The sequence below is a fragment of the Opisthocomus hoazin genome, chromosome 4 (genome assembly GCF_030867145.1).
Source record: "Opisthocomus hoazin isolate bOpiHoa1 chromosome 4, bOpiHoa1.hap1, whole genome shotgun sequence".
Taxonomy (NCBI): domain Eukaryota; kingdom Metazoa; phylum Chordata; class Aves; order Opisthocomiformes; family Opisthocomidae; genus Opisthocomus; species Opisthocomus hoazin.
Window position 1 is genome coordinate 93,976,168 of NC_134417.1, and position 9,034 is coordinate 93,985,201.

At 56.2% G+C, this 9,034-nt stretch overlaps 1 protein-coding gene across 5 annotated transcripts in view; it reads right to left on the reverse strand.

Annotated features, from left to right (window-relative positions):
* Positions 1–5,931, reverse strand: part of SCAP (SREBF chaperone) — a 78,194-nt gene extending 72,263 nt beyond the window's left edge. Inside the window, exons 1-2 of one of the 5 annotated variants that reach the window (XM_075419979.1) lie at positions 5,449–5,521; positions 336–441 (exon numbers count right to left, since the gene is read on the reverse strand). The gene's annotated coding sequence lies outside the window, so the exon portion shown is untranslated. The other 4 variants (XM_075419981.1, XM_075419983.1, XM_075419978.1 and 1 more) reach the window with 4 other exon arrangements.
* Positions 5,932–9,034: the final 3,103 nt, after the last annotated feature.

Here is a 9,034-nt window from a genome sequence, read left to right on the forward strand (position 1 = left end):
TTTTACAGGGTAGGGAAAGTTAAAGAGGACAGTAACATTTTTAAAAAGTGCCCGTAACAGGCAAAATTACTCCTCAGAAGGAAATGTGGCTCATTCAGCAGCCCACTACGCCGTTGCTTACGTTTAGGTCGCTGCTTCAGCCCCGGGTGCTACAGACGCAGCGGGTTTCCACAGCCCTTCCAGGTAAACCACGTCTGCATCATCTTCTAGCAGGCTTCTGCATTTTCCACGTCCCGCTCCGCTCCCCACGCAAAGGCGCAGTCCCCCCACCACGCAGAACCCGGTCCTGGCTCTGACTTTTAAGCGAGGAAGGGCAGCAGGGCTTTCTCAGCTACCTTCCTTCTCCCGAAATTTGCGCTGCCAGCACGGAGATTCCAAGCACCTTTCGCCTCGCCACCATTTTCGTCGCTGCTCCCGCGATCCTTTGACTTTAGGTGACCTCTGTTGATGCAACAGTAGCTGTTATTTTTCTGGTTTACTGAGATCCCAGCTTATATTTGGTCATTTGCTGCCTGGGAGCAAAACATACCCAGAAATCACTTTCGAGTAAGCCACTCCCTCACATCACAAACACACCTCTATAACAAAGTCCAGCTACCACTGGCAGAAGTTTCCTGACTAACGGTAATTAGAGTTGGATCAAACCAAGTGGACCCGTCAAACACTATCGTTTTCCTGAAAAATACATTGTGGAAACAAATAAAACCATATATTTGTTTTCTATGTATAAATATATAAATGCGTGTATGTATATATATATAAATACAATTTCAGAAGAAGGCCTTGGTTTCTGTAGTGCCTTCTGACAGCTATCAACAGCACAGTTTCTAAAACTTCTAAGTTTGGCAGAAAAACAGCAGTCTACCTTCAGCTGCCTGGGGAAAGGCGCTTCCTACTCCACACAGACCCCCTCTACAACTCCCGAACGTTGGAGCTCAGTGGCTTTTTCCCTCTAAACTCTCGAACGCTGGACGTTCTGGCTGTGTCAGTCATCGCAGTTAACAGGGATCCTCTCGCAGGCAGGATGCTACCGGTGATGGAAATAAGGGAGAAAACACCACAACCTGGACCACTTCGCCTGTGAAAGAAGAAGTGTGGCCAGCAGGCCACCGCAGGCCAGCAGGACAAGGGAGGTTCTCCTTCCCCTCTACACTGCCCTGGTGAGGCCCCATCTGCAGTGCTGTGTCCAGTGCTGGGCTCCCCACTTCAAGAAAGATGAGGAGCTACTGGAGAGAGCCCAGAGCAGGGCTACGAGGATGAGGAGGGGACTGGAGCATCTCTCCTAGGAGGAGAGGCTGAGGGAGCTGGGCTTGTTCAGCCTGGAGAAGAGAAGGCTGAGAGGGGACCTTGGAAATGCCTCTAAATATCTGCAGGGTGGGGGTCAGGAGGCCGGGGCCAGACTCTTTGCAGTGGTGCCCAGCGACAGGACAAGGGGCAACGGGCACAAACTGAAGCTGAGGAAGCTCCAGCTGAACCCGAGGAAGAACTTCTTCCCTCTGAGGGTGACGGAGCCCTGGCCCAGGCTGCCCAGAGGGGCTGGGGAGTCTCCTTCTCTGGAGATATTCCAGCCCCGCCTGGCCGCGGTGCTGTGCAGCCTGCTCTGGGTGACCCTGCTTGGGCAGGGGGTTGGGCTGGGTGACCCACAGAGGTCCCTTCTAACCCCTACCATTCTGTGATTCTGTGATTCTGTGAAATAGAAAGCAAGAATTACAACGGCAGCTTCTGCCTGTACTTCCACACATTGCTCCCTCAAAAAAAACCCCACTGACCTTTAATCAGCACAGTTTTCATTATAAAAAAGTAAGGAAGCACTTTCAGACCTTTCAGACTTGAAAAACGCCCAGAGAAGGCACACGGGAATGCGAGCACCTGTAAGGCGACTCGCTTGCATGGGATTGATTTTCAGCAGTTTCCAGAAGTAACTTTTGGCGAGCCCGGATGAGCAAAAACTACCAGGACTCCCAGCATCCGATGAGGGAGCTTTTTGTCACCGCCAGCATCACGCAGGCAGAACTAAATATTTTTCTTTCTAGCAATCACCAATTAGAAACCCGGGATCGGCAAATCACTAAGCTCTTTCTTCCCAACAGCGAAACAATCCCAAAACTACTCCGTTCGACATCGAGTCTGAAAGTCTGACTCGGACATTGTCTTCTGCGAACAAACCAACAATTATTCCCGTGGCATCGTTATCACAATGGTCCATACAAGATTAATTCAGTTTTTAACCAAAGAAATGCAACCCTCCTCGCCTCCTCACTCACCACCTCTCTCTCGCTGCAGCTGAAGCTCACTCTTTCAATGGCAGGAGCCTGAAAATGTTATTTTCTTCCCAAGGGAACCCAGTTACACAGGAAGGACACAGGCCATTCTGCGACATCGGGACTGTGTCTTCACCGGAGGACACAGATTAAAAGATTCACTTGAAGACAACCACCTCTAAGTCCCTGTTCCTCCACCTTCTTTTTGATATTTTGGTCGCGAGAAGTAACAGCTTACAGACATTGAAACGGCAGGCTGCACTACCACAGAGCTGCCTCGTGCTCCTTAAGACAGAATCACAGAATCACAGAATAGTAGGGGTTGGAAGGGACCTCTGTGGGTCACCCAGTCCAACCCTCCTGCTGAAGCAGGGTCACCCACAGCAGGCTGCACAGGACCTTGTCCAGGCGGGTCTTGAATATCTCCAGAGAAGGAGACTCCACAACCTCCCTGGGCAGCCTGTTCCAGGGCTCCGTCACCCTCAGAGGGAAGAAGTTCTTCCTCATGTTCAGACGGAACTTCCTGTGCCTCAGTTTGTGCCCATTGCCCCTTGTCCTGTCACTGGGCACCACTGAAAAGAGCTTGGCCCCATCCTCCTGACCCCCACCCTGCAGATATTTATAAGCATTTATTAGGTCCCCTCGCAGCCTTCTCGTCTCCAGGCTGAACAAGCCCAGCTCCCTCAGCCTCTCCTCGTAGGGGAGATGTTCCAGTCCCCTCATCATCCTTGTAACCCTCCGCTGGACTCTCTCCAGTAGCTCCTCATCTTTCTTGAACTGGGGAGCCCAGACCCTGTAACGCACCGAGTAAGTCTCGAAGGAATCATAACATGAGATATTGCAGCTGAGAAATGCTCATAAAGCTCAGGCTGCATCTACCTCCGGTCTCGTTCTATACTCAAGACCGAGATCCTCGGGCCAAGAGCCATCGGTTCCGCTTGCCCGCCGAGCACCCGGCACAGAGGAGCGTGCTCCCCGTTCCTGGGGCTGCGTGCGGCCGCAGCACGCTGTAAGGAGCCTTTCGTAAAACGGGAGAAAGCTGCCGGCAGCTCCCTGGAAAGACAGTCACGGGAGGTCTGTCAGATCCCCGAGCGCGGCACGGGAAGTTGGCCGCAGCGAGAACAGAAAGGAGGATTCCCAGGTCACAGGGTTTGCTGAAACCGCTGGACTGCTGCTACTCCTCTTCCTCTCATCACCTACCACGTTCCGCTGTAGGCAGGTAAAACGACTTTCATTTGTCAAGCTGTACCTATAGTATTTTGTAAACTCTTTTATCATCAGAGAGGGAAAAAGCCCAAAAATTTTCCACGCACAATTACACAAACTCCGACAACAGACAGGCCTGGCAACCCACTGAATAAAAAAAACGTTGAATAACTCAACAGCAGTCTTCAGAGAGAGCTTGACAAATTCATTCACCGCTGAGATTCTGACACTTCAAAAACTATTTTAATGCTCCCGAGACAAAACCTGATTCTTCTTTGCTCTTTTGTGGTGTTATAGCAGAACCAGGTTTGGAAAAAATAAACAGCGTTGCACCAAGGTAAGCTTTGTAACTGAAAATACTGAGCAGAATTGTTTTGGTGGCAGGACTCCGGGGCTAACAGCACAGCTCTCCGTGCCACACATTCAGCGAAAATCCCAGGGTGTTTTCCTTTCTTTTGAATTCAAGTCAGCTAATCTCTTTTCTGCATTACACAACAGCTCACGTAATCCTAAATTTATCACACTAGTATGCTGCCATCACAGTTCTAGGTTTCACAAAGAGTGAGATCATGCCTTATCTTTGCCCATTTCATGAAAGGAAACTTCATTTGTCTTTCAACAATCCCGAAAAATAAGCGGACACTGCATTCGGGAAATTTTGGCATGGAGGCAGCAGTCCTTTCCTCAGTGCTCTCTCAAATACAAAACAACAAGCACCCCACTTCAGGATTCAAACAGTTCCTTGCTCGTTATACCAGAAAATAATCTAAAGACGTTCATTCAGCCTCATATAAGGAAGCCGGCTCCTAAATATGACCCAAACTCCAAAAATTAGGCTGATTAGCCAGCGTGGAAGATACTTGCAGCACCGCAGAGTGAAGCCCCCACACAATCAAAGCAGTGGAACAGTCTGGGGTCGGAAGGGGTCGGTAACTACCAATGTGCCAAGCAAACCTCCCGTGCAAGCAAACCTCCAGAGGAGAGGGGCTTACTCCACATTTCAGTCATTCCCTTTACGTGCACTCCTCCTTCTTTTCTACAAAGCACGTTTCTCCTGATTCCACAGCAGACGATTAACTCTTCCCTCTACCTCACCCTCTTCACCGGTTTAGTCCCATCCCACCATAACTTTCTACATCCCTCTTTAAGATATGTTTCCTCACGCTTTCTCTCCCTTCCTTTCCGCCCCCTGCTCCCCTCCAGCCCAGCAATACCTCAGCCCCACGACCCCCAGTTTCCTAAGCAGGAAACGCTGCTTTGATCCCAACAATCCTCCTGAAGGCAGAGCGGTCGCTGCTCCAGGCCCTCAGCAGCTCCTCTCTGCACCAGTACCCAACCCCAACCTCCCCATAAAATCCTTTTTCTTCTAAATTCGCTATTTGAGACCCCCCCACCTGGAGTCCTGCGCCCAGCTCTGGAGCCCTCAGCACAGGACAGAGCTGGAGCTGTGGGAGCGGGGCCAGAGGAGGCCCCAGCAATGATGCGAGGGCTGGAACCCCTCTGCTGGGAGGAAAGGCTGGGAGAGCTGGGGCTGGGCAGCCTGGGGAGGAGAAGGCTGTGGGGAGACCTTAGAGCAGCTGCCAGTGCCTGGAGGGGCTGCGAGAGAGCTGGAGAGGGGCTGGGACAAGGGCCTGGAGTGATGGGACAAGGGGGAACGGCTCTAAACTAAAAGAGGGCAGATTGAGATGGGATATGAGAAAGAAATTCTTCACCATGAGGGTGGTGAGGCCCTGGCCCAGGCTGCCCAGAGAAGCTGTGGCTGCCCCCTCCCTGGCAGTGCTCAAGGCCAGGTTGGATGGAGCTCTGAGCACCCTGGGCTGGGGGAATGGGTCCCTCCCAACCCACACCATTCCAGGACCCCCAGCTGCCTCTCCCCGCCCTCCCTGAGCACCCCAAACTCCCCCCTCTCAAGACACCCAGCAGGGCCGGGGAGCCCCCCCCCCCCCTCCGCCCGAGGGCCCTTCCCGCCGGGGAGAGAGACCTGAAGGCCGTGGTTCCCTCAGGAGCGGCAGGGGAGGGGTTGAGCGCCCGTTAAACGATCGTTAAAGAATTAAAATAAAAAAGCGGGTGGGGGGGTTGAGGGGCGGCGGCGCGTGGCCTCCCCTCAGGCACACGCACGCGCGCGGACGCGCGCGTGCGTGTGCCTGAGGGGAGGCCGCGCGCCCAGGCCCGGCGGGAAACCGCTCGCTCTCGCCGGCGCCTCTCAACTCACCGGGGCTGGGGGGGGTGGGAAGCGGCTCCTCTTCACCTCCGACCTTCGACCTCTTCGCGGCGTCCGTGCTTTTCGGCTTTTTTTTTTTTTTTCCTCGCTTTCTTTTTTAACGGTATCTCGGGATTTTTTTTTTTCTCGGTTTGTTTCAAATCCTTTGCCCGAACCTTAAACCTTTCCGCTCTCGCGCGTCGCGCCCACCCCCTTCCCTCCCCTCCCCCCCGCCCCGTTACCGTCGTCGCGTCCCCCACGCGCGCGCAGCGCCTCCCGCCGCCGCTCGGCGTCCCCTCGGCCACGCCCCCCCAACCAGCCGCAGAACCACGCCTCCCTCCGGCATAACCACGCCCTCCCCGCTATCACCGCGAGTTTGACCACGCCCCTCGCGCCTCAAGCCACGCCCCCACCCCTCCACGGCGGGGCTGGGCGCGCCACAATTCGCGCGGGAACGGCTGGGTGGTGGCGGGAAGTGGCGGAGCGGGGTCGGAGCGGGAGGTGCGGGGCAGAGAAGGGGTGCTGGGGTGCAGAGGGGGTGGCGGGAGAGGGGGCGGAGCGGGCGCCGGGGTTCGGCGGGGAGAACGGACCCCGGGGAGTCACAGAATGGTTTGGGTTGGGAGGGACCTTAAAGATCATCTGGTTCCAACCCCCCTGCCAGGAGCAGGGACCCCTTCCCCCAGCCCAGGGTGCTCAGAGCTCCATCCAACCTGGCCTTGAGCACTGCCAGGGAGGGGGCAGCCACAGCTTCTCTGGGCAGCCTGGGCCAGGGCCTCACCACCCTCCTGGGGAAGAATTTCTTCCTCATATCTCATCTCAATCTGCCCTCTTTGAGTTTAGAGCCGTTCCCCCTTGTCTTATCACTGCACCCCCCTGTGAAAAGCCCCTCTCCGTCCTTTCTGTCGGCCCCTCCAGGCACTGGCAGCTGCTCTAAGGTCACCCCGCAGCCTTCTCTTCTCCAGGCTGAGCAGCCCCAGCTCCCTCAGCCTGTCCTCGGAGGAGAGGTGCTCCAGCCCTCGGATCATCTTCGTGGCCTCCTCTGGCCCCGCTCCAACACTTCCATGTCCTTCTTCTGTTGGGGGCTCCAGAGCTGGACGCAGGACTCCAGGTGGGGGCTGACGAGAGCGCAGTAAAGGGGCAGAATCCCCTCCCTCGCCCTGCTGCCCACGCTGCTCTTGATGCAGCCCAGGACACGGGTGGCTTTCTGGGCTGCCAGCGCACATCGCCGGCTCGTGTGCAGCTTCTCGTCCACCAGCACCCCCAAGTCCTTCTCCTCGGGGCTGCTCTCGAGCCACTCTCCGCCCACCCTATGCTTGTGTTTGGGATTGCCCCGACCCACGTGCAGGACCTTGCCCTTGGCCTTGTTGAACTTCATGCGGTTCATGCAGGCCCACCTCTGCAGCCTGTCCTGGTCCCTCTGAAAATGGCAGGGCTGAGCTCCGCGCTGCCGGGCGTCCCACTCGAAATCCCACGGGAGAGCCCCGTGAGGAACGAGCCGGTGGCGGGAAGGGTCTTGGTGGGAAAGCAGAGTGAGAAGGAGCAAAGCAGAGCAGGAGAGGCAGCCCCCCCCCCCCCCCCCCCAGTCATTCATTTCCCGGGGCTGAGCACCCCCAGCCCCTCAGCACCCCACAGCTCGGCGATGTCCCTCGCCTCGTTGACGAAAAGCTGCTTTTCAGCCTCATTTCTGAGGCCGCGGCGCATCCAGCCGGGAGGTGGGCGCACCGGAGGAGGTGCTGCGGGCTGTGTCACCCCAAACCCCGGCCTCTCGCACGGCCTTCCTGGCAGCCGCCGGGCTCGGACGCTTTGTGACAGTCCCCACTGCTAGCAGCTCTGCCCGACACCGTCGCATCCCACCCTGCACCCCAGTCCCCACCAATCCTCAGAGGGCTTTTACCCACCTGCTGCCTGGCCAAGGCCCCACGCTGCTCCCCCCGAGGCCGAGCGAACGAAGACCAGAGCGAGCACGACCCCAGGGCCAAGCCCCACCTTGCTTTCTCGGTCGAGACGCGGCGTTGCACGAGCTCCGGCTTGCAAACGCGGCGGCCCCGAGCACGCAGATGCTGGCTGACCCCGCGCAAGGCCACAGAATATCACAGAATATCACAGAATAGTAGGGGTTGGAAGGGACCTCTGTGGGTCACCCAGTCCAACCCCCCTGCCGAAGCAGGGTCACCTACAGCAGGCTGCACAGGACCTTGTCCAGGCGGGGCTGGAATATCTCCAGAGAAGGAGACTCCACAACCTCCCTGGGCAGCCTGGGCCAGGGCTCCGTCACCCTCAGAGGGAAGAAGTTCTTCCTCATGTTCAGACGGAACTTCCTGTGCCTCAGTTTGTGCCCATTGCCCCTTGTCCTGTCGCTGGGCACCACTGAAAAGAGCTTGGCCCCATCCTCCTGACACCCACCCTTCAGATATTTGTAGGCATTTATAAGGTCCCCTCGCAGCCTTCTCTTCTCCAGGCTGAACAAGCCCAGTTCCCTCAACCTCTTCTCGTAGGGGAGATGCAAGGCCGCCCTGTTCCGCCTTCAGTCGCATCCCTCCTAATCTCCGCTCCCCGCGGCGGCAGCTCCGGGGCGAGGTCTCGGTTTGGTCACGGCCGCGCCAGGCGGCCTCGGCTCGGCGGAGCCGCCAGATCGGCCTCTGGCGTTCACGTCCCGATGGCAAATGGACATCGGGCAGGGATGGAGGAAACGCTGAAAACCAGAGGTTACAAGCCAAGCTGAAATAGATTAATTAAACCATAGAGATAGGATTCAATAGCTATTATAGAAGAACAGGAATAGGATCAATGACGAGCTATCGCAGCTGTGTAAGCGCAGGTGCAAACAGCCACACAAGGCAAGGCTGCTCATGTGTCCCACCTACAGCCCTCTCTGCGCTGGCCTAATCCCCAGTCGAGTTCATCAGCAGAGAAAGACAAATGGAACGATGAGTGAATAGATTTGAGGAAGACTGGAAAACGCAGATACAGATAGATTGAGGAATAGGTAGGAATGGGGTGTTTCAAAATCTACGGATAACAGAGCACCGAGACGCTTCCCGCAGAAGGAGGATGAAAGACCAGACGGCGACTTTTGGAGACGGTGACCTTGCGAGACGGATTGATGGACTCTGCGGTCAGAAGCGGAACTTCGCAGAACGCGCTGATGGAGGAGAGTCGTGGGCTTTTTAGAAGAAATTGAGAACTGAGGGCATGGTGGGCTTGTTCAGCCTGGAGAAGAGAAGGCTGAGAGGGGACCTTGGAAATGCCTCTAAATATCTGCAGGGTGGGGGTCAGGAGGACGGGGCCAGACTCTTTGCAGTGGTGCCCAGCGACAGGACAAGGGGCAACGGGCACAAACTGAAGCCGAGGAAGCTCCAGCTGAACC